The 10,973-nt window shown below is 41.6% G+C and overlaps 1 protein-coding gene across 3 annotated transcripts in view; it reads right to left on the reverse strand.

Annotated features, from left to right (window-relative positions):
• BTBD3 (BTB domain containing 3) overlaps positions 1 to 10,746 on the reverse strand; it is a 34,862-nt gene extending 24,116 nt beyond the window's left edge. Inside the window, exon 1 of one of the 3 annotated variants that reach the window (XM_053574025.1) lies at positions 10,527 to 10,746. The gene's annotated coding sequence lies outside the window, so the exon portion shown is untranslated. Of the gene's footprint in view, positions 1 to 9,920; positions 10,467 to 10,526 lie in introns of those variants that run through there. The other 2 variants (XM_053574027.1, XM_053574024.1) reach the window with 2 other exon arrangements.
• Positions 10,747 to 10,973: the final 227 nt, after the last annotated feature.

Genomic DNA, 10,973 nt, shown 5'->3' on the forward strand with positions numbered 1-10,973 from the left:
GAAACACCAGGTGACCTTAATCATCTCTGCATGAACATTTCATCTCTCCAGTAAATCGCATACAGAAATAAAATCCGCTCTCGTGGTTCTCACATATTTTTCACCATGCATGGTGAAAAACATTATGAAAACCCTGAATAACAAACACCCAGCATCCATACAACGTGCCCCTAGAGATGATGGGACCAATCCCAAGAAGCAGGGAAAAGTCATGACATTACAAGTAAAAGCTGGGCTAGTTGATGCATTCTGTAGATTGAGGACTGAAGCTGCAGCTGCCTGCCATTTTAGGCGGACAATTCATCTCCTTAACAGATGGGGGCCTCCTGGCACAGCAGCTCACACCTGTAATCCTAGCACTCTGGGAGGCCTAGGCAGACAGACTGCATGAGTTCAGGAGCTTGAGACCACACTGAGCAAGAATGAGAACCTTGTCTCTAAAAATAGCCAGGCACTGTGGCAGGCTCCTGTAGTCCCAGCTACTTTGGGAGGCTGAGGCAAGAGAACTGCTTGAGCCCCAAGAATTTGATGTTGCTGTGACCTGTGATGTCACAGCACTCCACTTGGAGTAACGTGAGACTCTCTCTCAAAAACAAACACACAAAAAAACAGATGTGGTAAACTTATGGTATCAATAAACACAGTACAATACTATAAATACATTTTTTGTTCCTTTTTTAAATTTTAAATAATTTTTTTATTTTCACATATACATGTGGTCATTAGGCTTCCACTTTTTGCCTTCACAAAATTAAAAAGGCTCAAAATTTAACAACAATAACAATGTTTAAGATAGGGAGCAGAAACAAAAACCTTGCAAAGAACGAACGAAGACAAATACATTCAGAAAAGAAATCAAACAATTGCTGCAATGAAGTATTAAGCAATAATAATAATAGTAATGCAAAGAAAGTAGCATTCACATTGTCAAATAAGAGTATGTCTATAGTAGCATGCTTTGACCCTGAGGTTCAGTATGGAGTTTTTTGTTATGATTTTTTTTTTTTTTTCTTTGAGACAGAGTCTTACTTTATCGCCCTGGGTACAGGTACTTAAGCTGATTCTCTTGCCTCAGCCTGCCAGGAAGCTGGGACTACAAGCGCCTGCCACAAGGCCTGGCTATTTTTTGGTTGCAGTTGTCATTCTTGTTTGGCAGGCCCAGGCTGGATTTGAACTCGCCACTGGCGCCGAAGCACTGAGCTACAGGTGCCAAGCTTGTTCTTTATGATTTTCTTAGTTACACTTTCTTTTCTCTAGGTGATTTTATTGTTAAGAATACAATGTACAATAGATATGTGTATAAAGTGAAATATGTACTAAATATGTACTAATGAAATAATTTTGACAACTTATGTTATCAGTAAAGCTTCCAGTCAACAGCAGGCTATTACCAGTTAAGTTTTTAAAGTTTTGGGTTAGTCAAAAGGTACATGCAGATTTTTCAACTCTGCAGTGGGACAGTGGTGGGAGTCACCACCTCTGGACTCTCAGTAGTTCAAAGGTCAATTTCAGAACTGTAGCCATCTACTAAACAGCTAGTGTCCGGCACTTTATCAGCTTTATTCTTAAAAATATTTCAGAGGACGTGCATTTCAGTAGGATTCTAATCCTCATAACTATTTCACGCTGCATAACTATATAATATTATAAAATGACAAAATCAAAATACAAGCTGTCCTGATCCTGAGTATCTCCTTTTCCTGTACCTCAACCCAAACGATTATATATTAACCTCCCTCATCAATGCCCAGCTAGTCAAATACATCACCGCCTCGTGGTGATTTTGAATATCTGCCAGGGCGCTCTGCTAGCTAAGAGTTCAAGATTACTTTTGGCATTTTACAGTTTCACATCTCTGCTAAGAGAAAGTGACTTTTAATAAAGTAATCCAAAATTCAGCATGGGCTGATTCCACAGTTCCGAAAAAGATACTTAGTGACGTAGTGGTACTGAATTAACTAGAAAATCTACTAATTCAAATAAAGAAGTTATACAGCATTTATTAAATATGTGCTGAAATCATCCAAGGGAAGGGTGGGGAAGTCTGCCCTGAGAGACTGACTGTGACTGCACAGTGATCAAAGTTGATCACATGTGCTCACCTAACCACAGCCTCCACTGCTGACCACACTCAGATGACAGGCCCCTCTTTAACAGAGGGTTCCAGCTCAAGCCCTTACTCATCTCAGCTCTGGTATGAGAACAAACCACAGGGAGGAAGGAAGCACTCCAGGGTGCACCTCCTCATCTGCGTTTGTGGGGAGGAGGTCAGGGCTGCGCAAGAGAAGCAGCAGAGAGCAGCAGCTGCCCGGAGGTGGCCGCAGGGCACCCTGAGCAGCTAGAGGTGCTTCTGGGCAGCTCTCACCAGTTTCAACGTCAACCATAAGATGATTATGGAAAAGAGTTGCCTGATAAAAGCCCAATCATCAAGAATTTTATCAATTTCTGGGTTTTCTAGGAATGTATATCCCTCTCCAACAACACAATAAATGTTTCCAGGAACAAAGGTGTGGAAATAAGTGGCAGTCCATAATAAGCCCTTCTCTGTCCACAAAGACCTAAAGTATACGTGTAATAGCTGAGGGCGAAAATTAGTCCCTGCCAGATTAGGCATGTTTGGTGGTGCTAGGGAGGTAAGACCAAAAAAAAAAAAAAAATTAGAAGAATAGAAATGAGGTAGCAATTAAAAAAACAAAAACTTTCACAAAGGCAGCAAATACAGGAGTCTCTAAGGCACACACAGAACTTTAAAATAAGGTGTGTTTTCCAACTGGGCTATCCATTAACAGTCTCAATTAAAGGAAATGTGATTCATCACTGGAAAGGTAGGTAGGTCAGTGCTTTCCACTCAGCCTGGGCCAAAAATAGTATTTATGGTTTATTATAAAATAAATTTATAACAGTGTTATTTTCAAAAGAATGAGTCTTCACAATACAAAAGGCAATCAGAGTTTCAAAAGTAAGGCAAATTCATCAAGTAGACATATTCAGAACAATGGTGCTTTTTGAAATTTTATTTCTAAGGTGTTTGGTAATCATGGCTAAAATATTTATACCTTCTAATTCAACGGTTCTCAACCTGTGGGTCGCGACCCCTTTGTAACAATGAAAATACTTCCTGCATATCAGGTATTTACATTACGATTCATTACAATAGCAAAATTACAGTTATGAAGTAGCAACGAAAATAATTTGGTTGGGGGCATTAGGAGGCATTAGGAAGGTTGAGAACCACTGCTCTAATTAAAAATGGGGACTGTTCTTGCTCAGATACTATCACCAAAAGATTAAGTAGCAATAAAATGTAACACAAGGAAGTAACTACACATTGAGAAATAATAATTGAAGAAAACGTTCACATTTTTGTATTTAAGCAACAGCTTTGGGGCTCCTGTATTTGTAAAGATACATGTAACATGCTTTTTATTGTCTACCAGTTGCTTTGTCTCTAAAATAATCTTTTTTCCTGAAAATCACACCACTTATTTACATAGCAATTGCAACAGTACAAATTATACAAATACTCTCATCCTATTAAAAAAGAAAGGGAAAGAAAAGGAGTCTGATATTTCTGAGACATCCTTGGATTAAAAGAGCACAAAAGGAGTCTATAAACAAAAAGCAAAACTTTAACTGCTATAATGATCGCTGTAGGGATAACTGCAATGTTCTCTTCTCTAGGAAACTGAAGGCAAAAAACAGATTCTTTGATTTTGTGGATTTAATAACACATTCAAACATGTGCCTCTGTGTGGCTCTGGAGGGTTTCAAAACACAAGAGGGACTCTACCTAATAAACTCAAATATTATGACCTGGGTGTTTGTACCTTCACATTAACCTAAAATTTTAAAAAATTAAAAAATTAAAATAAAATAAGAGATGAAAAAAAAAAAAATCACCTTACAGGAGAAGTGATTTCAGCAAGAGCCTTAGAGAAAAAGTTTCAAAAAGGGCATGAAAGATCTCCCGACCAGCAAGAAAGTATTAAAAGGGGAAAAACAAATGCTTAGAGTCCACTTTAAAAGATAAAACACTTGCAGACTGCTTAATGAACAAAATACAGTGACAGTACATTACTGATCTTTACCAGGAAACCCAGGCATGTTTTTAAACTCTCCTAGGGATGCCACTGCCTACCCATGGTTAAAAACTGAAATCAAAAGACAGCAGATTCTAGAATACAATTCACATTATTCAGATGTGAATCAAGACAGCTGACTAAGTTTTTTTTTGTCAGTTAAGTGACCTGATCATACAGATTAGCAGAATTTAGTACTGTATAGACAGTACCCTGTTTAATCCTTACAACCACTCTCTGTATTGTCTCTTTATATTAGTAAACTGTATACGTTCTAGAACTACTCCTTTGCTGGTGAGATGCTAAATCTTCAGTGTTAAATCCACAAATGCCAAAGGATTATGCATATTCTATATACATATGTATATACATATATATCTTTACTAAGCACTTTAATGCTCAGACATTGGAAGACATTAATAAACACATATAAAATGCTTGCCCTCATGGAACTTATAGCAGAGATGGGGAAGAAAGGCAATTCACACACACACACACAAAAATAAAATAAATACATGTAATTTAAAAGGCAATAGATACTACAGAAAAAGAAAATGCAAAGCATTTGCAAGAGGGATATGGGGTGCACCTTGCATTTGTGAATAGAGCAGACCTCACTGACCAGGTGATATTTTAGTGAAGACCTGAAGGCAGCAAAGAAGATGGCCACAAACGTATCTGTGGGGGATGGGGGTCGAGGGCAGAAGGTGTGACTCAGAGCAAAGACCCCAAATGAGAATGTGCTTGCTGTGTTCAAGGATCAGCTGGAGTGGGAAGCACAAGAGGGAGAGAAGTGGGAGAAGAGGTCAGAGTTAGTGGGAACCAGAGTGGGTAGGGCTTCCTCAGTCAGCACAAGGCCTTCGTTGGGAGAGACAGCCACTGGAGGGTTTTAAGCTTTGACTGATACAGGGAGGCCATAAAGTTCGTGTGCAGTTTTAAAATAGTTGTCTATTTTGAAAAGATCACTCTGATTGTTATGTTAATAAAGAAAACAAACTAGGGGGCAGCGGTGCCTGTGGCTCAGTGAGTAGGGCGCCATATATAGAGTGACGGGTTTGAACCTGGCCCCAGCCAAACTGCAACAAAAAATAGCCCGGCGTTGTGGCGAACGCCGGTAGTCCCAGCTACTTGGGAAGCTGAGGCAAGAGACTCGCCTAAATCCAAGCATTTGAGGTTGCTGTGAGCTGTGATGCCACAGCACTCTACCGAGGGCAACACAGTAAGACTCTGTCTCAAAAAAAATGTCAAAATAGTCAAGCTAGAAAGTCCAAAAAGTAGTTGGAGCTGTCTGAGGTGGAAATACACACTTGGGGTTAAGTAGCTTCTTGGTATTTTATTAATATTAAAGTCCCATGACTACTTATAACAAGAGGCCAGCAAGAACTGAGCCTTGGCACATACCAAGTTAACAGGCCGATGAGAAGTGAAAGCCAGCACAAATTTTAAAACCACTGAAAAGAACAAACCAGTAGGCCAGTGGTATAGAAGGAAAGGCAGGAAGGCCTGGTGTTAAGAATCAAAGGAAAGATGGGTATGGAGAAAAAGAGGAATGACCAATTATATCAAACATCGCCTACAAGTAAAGATGAGAACTGTTAGATACAACAACTTGGAATACCTGCTCATGAAAAATCCCTATCTTCCACCCCACCCGAGAAGACATGATGGATCATGCACTGAATATGATGTTATGTTTCAATCTTCTCATGAATTCAATCTATTTTTCTAAAAAGAATTACCAACAAGGATCCAACTTAATACTGGATCAGTAGACTTGTTGACAAGTAACCGTAATAAACTGCAGATGCTAATGGTCATTTGCTAATATTCAATTACCGTGCCTAAAAAAATAAAAATACTTCCAAATAAATTGGGAAAAAAAAAGGATAAATTTCCTTTGTCCTGGGAAGAACTATGGTTAAGTCATAAAGCCAATACCATACTACTCTTTTTCCCATTAAAGTAAAAAACTCAAGTTTGAGCATTATAACCATGACTATTTGATAATATTCCAGAAGCATTTTACAATGTTCCAGAATGCTAACTGTAATGTAGACTGCTATAAAGCCAAAATAAAAGCTATAATTATTAGAAAGAAGTAGAGGCAAGTGTCATTATCTGAAACTGATTATATAAATAGGAAACCTAAGAGAATAAACTGCAGAGCTCTTAGCATAAGAGCCAGCTATAAAATACACACACAAAAATCAACAACCATTTTAGACCAGCAACAGCCAATTTGAAGAACTCATCACAAAAATCAACAAAAATACCTAAGCAGAAACTAACAAGAAATGTTAGAATTCAGATGAAGAAAACTCTTCTGAGAGAGATAAAAGGTCTAAATAATCTTTCATGCCCCATTACAGAAACATTGATTCATCTGCGGTTGGCAATCTTTGCCAAAGAAACAAACTCCAACATGATCCTTATTTAGTCACCCTGTCACTCTGTGGTGCTCCATCTGCAACAACACCTAGCTATTTTTTCTATTTCTAGTAGAGTCCAGGTCTCTCTTGCTGGCACATTAGTGGGGTTTACAGAAGGAATGTGATTGGCTATATACATCTGCCATCTTAACCTGGCAGACTAAGACAAATTCTTAGAACTAAAAAATAATGGATCAGGCCAGCTGTGGTGGCTCACACTTGTAATTCTAGCATTCTGGGAGGCCGAGGTGGATGGATCGCCTGAGCTCAGGAGTTTGAGACCAGCCTAAGCAAGAGACAGACAGTCTCTTAAAAAAAAAAAAAAAAATAGCCAGGTGTTGTGGTGGGCTCCTGTATCCTGTAGTCCCAGCTACTCAGGAGGCTGAGGCAAGAGGATCAACTTGAGCCCAAGATTTGAGGTTGCTGTGTGCTATGACGCAACAACACTTGACTCAGGGCAACAAAGTGAGACTGTGCCTCAAAATAAAAAAAAAAAAAAGGCATAAGCAAAGTGGCAATAAGCCTCAAGAGTCCTAAGAGTTCACCTGTGCCCCAGGAATTCTACTGCCATAAATCTTGCCTAAGCAAGTCAGAAACACTCAGACCAGTGGTTCTCAACCTTCCTAACGCCACGTGTACTTTCACTGTTAAAAAGGGGTCACAACCCACCCACAGGTTGAGAACCGCTGACTTAGACCTTCAGCTCTGCCTGAATATCTGCTAATACTGATTGAGCCTACATCCTTTGCCAAGAGGCCCTGCTGACTTTCCTCTATTTGGTTCATTCCATCTCACCAAAACTCTATGGTGCAAGCACCATTACCCTTATTCCAAGAAAATACAGTTAAAGAATTAGGTAATTAAGGTCAATTAGGAAAAAGCCAAGCTAGGATTTGCAACCAGAGAGTTTTATTTTCAAAGGAAGATTGAGAGAGTATAAAGTGTTTTACATAAATAAAAAATGGAAATAACATCAAACGAAAGAAAACTATTTGTTAAATAAACTTGGGCATGCCCATCATTTAAAACCGTATTTTCAAAGAATTTAAGGACAGAGGAAACATCTGTGATATAATATTAAGTAAAAGGGCAATATTTAAAACTACAGATGAAATTAAACTGCCAATTTTGTCTAGAGGTATTTTACACAGATAAATAGAAAGGGCCAAACAAAAGTACACCATCCAATAAAGAGTTGCTTATTTCTGAATGAATGGACTATGATCTTTATTTTCTTAAAATTTTTTCAGTAATTCCAAAAATGTTTCCAACAGGTATAACTTTTTTATCTTTAAAAGCTTAAAAATCACAGTAACAACACAAATTCCCAACTGTAGATGCTTAATTTGAAAAACATAAAAAACATATCACGTTAATGCAGACTTTGGAAGAATTTGTTACTGTCCAATTAGGTTGAAAGAGACACTAAATTGAGAAGGCTTATGGTAATTTTAAAATGTACAATGAAAAAAAGGAAGATTAAGTGAGAGAGTATAATCTTACCAGTCTAGCATTACTGCTGGAACTACAAGGTCCATCAAAGCAGAGGGGCTTCCAACCATTATTTCTTTCTCATAGTGAAAAGGGAAAAATTAGCCTTATAGAATCTGCATGAAAACCCAAGTAAAAGAAATTTAACAAGCATATAAAAGGAGAGATGGTAAGAGAAAAATATTTTAACTACCAATACAGACCCCAAAATCACTGGAATCCTAAGGCATTTTGAAATTGACTGAATTCCTTACATAATAAAATTTGAAAGGTTTCGAAAAATAAAATAAAAAATTCAGAAACATGTATGTGACATTTCTGCAATATTTTATCCAGGAGAGTTTCAACAAGAGTTCCTTGTAAGACAAATTGGAATTAGATGACCTGTGTTAAGCTTTAAAAAATAATTGATCCTTGGATGTACTGGCCCAGGGAAGCAGTGGGTGAATGTGTGGACTCACTGTGCCTTTCCTTTGTTATTTTAAAGTATAATATTACAAGTCGTTTTACTTTTGGTAAAGAATGCCAGCAAAGCACTTTCGAGGAAACAAAACAACTTGAAAAGCTGGTAATGGCATTTTTTTTGGGGGGGGGGGGGGCGCGCTACAATTTATCAAAAGTTTTTCACATAGGTCTAGGACTGTATTTCACTTTTTAAATTTTTAAACATATCTTAAAACTTTAGAGAAACAGTGCATACAACTTTTTAAGTTTGTGTGCCTCAAAGGAAAATTACTAAAATGGAATTGTTCATTATTAAACTTTATTAATCAAGTTCTCAGTGCAAGGACTGGAAAAAAGTGAATATATAGAGAAAAGCAGAACTGCCAGTAGTTACCATACCATTCATAAATAATTCTATAAATTATCTTACAAAGAAAACCTGGAATTATAAAAGCCCACTCTTACCTGCGCTGAGGCCAAGAAATGAAAAGGATTTAAAATCTACCTAAAAGGACTTCCTATAGGAAGTCCTATTTAGAACCCAACAGTAAGAGGACCCGCCCACTTCCCCGTTGCTAGGGGAAACTAGAATAAACCCCTTAAATCCAGTAAAGTTTGAGGGAGAAGAATCCTCCCAGAGATTAGGATTAAAAGAGGGCAGCGGGAGGAGTGTTTAGAGAAAATCGAAGGAGGGTTAAGAAGAGGAAACCGCTCGGCTGTGACAAAAAGATCGGTGAAGACGGACTTAGAAACTCCAAAAGAAATTCAAAACACCGCTGAGGGCAATGTTCTGGGTCTCAGAGTCACAAAGTTCAGCTAAACTTTGAACCACTCAAGATGCTTTCCTCCCTCAGTGGTGGGAAACAAACCACCCTCCGTGAGTCCAGTCCAGAGAAAATGAACCTGAGTTTCGTCTCATCGATTACAAAATGAATGCTACTACTTCGTAAAAGCATAAAGCTTGACTTCCTTATATTAATCCCGTCGTTCCCAAACTCAAATGCACATTGGAATCACCTTGGGATCTTTAAAACAATACATTGTATTTTAATTGGTCTGGTATGCGACTGGTCATGTTGAGTTTTTAAAACTCCCCAGAGACCCTTCTGTGCAGCCAAGTCTGAGAAAACTGTATTAGAATATTTGGCGACGTGACAGGGGGTATTTAAAAAAGAAACGTACAAGCACAATTACCTCCCTTTGTCTTTTTAAGACTAATAATAGAATTAGCTAGCTTTCTCCAAGCACACACAGGACAATAGGCTTCTTGATAAATAGGAATCCCCAGCATTCCCTAACAATACTTTCTTTGAAAAGAGCAGGCAGTACAAGCCTTATCTTCCCAAGAGAGCAAACTTCTTTTTTACCAAACACCAAACTTCTACATCTATTTTAAGAGCAAATGAGCCACGAATGCCACTCAGAACTTAGAGGGAGCTCCAGCACCCGAAAGAAACCGACCCCTGCCATCGCTCACCATCACTCGCTGGGGTCCTGCAGGGATCAGAGCAAAGCAAGCCCGTAGTGTCTTTCCCCAGGGCCCCCAGCCCGGACCCCGCCGGCAGCGCGTCAATAAAGTTACTTGGGGGAAGTTTCTTCGCGTTTCCAACCGGGCGCCTCCCCAGGAAAAGGGGAGCGGCCCCGCCACCTGCTCTGCGCCGAGGCTTCCCGGCCGCGCCCCCTCCCTGGACCTCTGCCACCTCCGGGGTCGCGCACCCCGCGGGCGCCGGTACAGGCGGCCGGAGCCCGCGTGAGCTCGCCTCGCCCCTCCTCGGGGTCCCTCGGACGAGACGGCCCCGACCCTCCTCCCCGGACACCAGGACCCCCACGCGGGCCCGACACGCCCCACCGGGGGCCCCCTCGGGAAGCCTGCCCGCGCCGCCAGCGCCTCTTGAGCCCTGGCCGGGCAGCCGGGAGCCTCTGCACCCCACGGTCCGAGGCCGGCCCGCAACCCCCGGCCCGGCCAGGCCAAGCTGCTTTGGGCCCCTCCGGCCGCCCGCAGGGTGTGCGCCCCTGCCCGGGCGGTCCCGTCCTGCGCACGCGCGGAGGCGCCAGTCCGCTCGCCCGCCTCGCCCTCACTCACCGCCCCCGCTTCTCCTTACATCAGACGCCGCCGCCGCTTGCCGCCTTGCCGGGTGCCAGCTCCTCAGGCCCCGGCCGGGCACTCGGGGATCCAGCGCCCGGCGGGCTCGGCGGGCACCCGCACGCAGGGCACGCTCCGCGGGAGCGCGCGCGCGCGCCCAAGCACTGGGAGAGGGCGGGGCGGCAGGACGGCGCGCCCTAAGGCGGCCCTGGATACGGGCATGCGCGGTGTCTGCCTCTTCCTTAGGTTCGCGTAAAGAGTGGGCGGGGACGCTGGACCGGTGGAAGCAGGGGCAGGTCCTCTTCTGTCTGAGACTTCTTCACCTTTGTCCTGCAGACTGCAGTTTTCTTCCCTGGTTAGTTCATCGGTTACTGTGCAAGTAGTTATTGAGCACCTACATTGGCCCCGTGTAGGGTGCACGGCATCCTCCAGTGCTGGGGTGATCGA

Source organism: Nycticebus coucang, chromosome 21, assembly GCF_027406575.1.
Source record: "Nycticebus coucang isolate mNycCou1 chromosome 21, mNycCou1.pri, whole genome shotgun sequence".
In the NCBI taxonomy this organism is placed as follows: domain Eukaryota; kingdom Metazoa; phylum Chordata; class Mammalia; order Primates; family Lorisidae; genus Nycticebus; species Nycticebus coucang.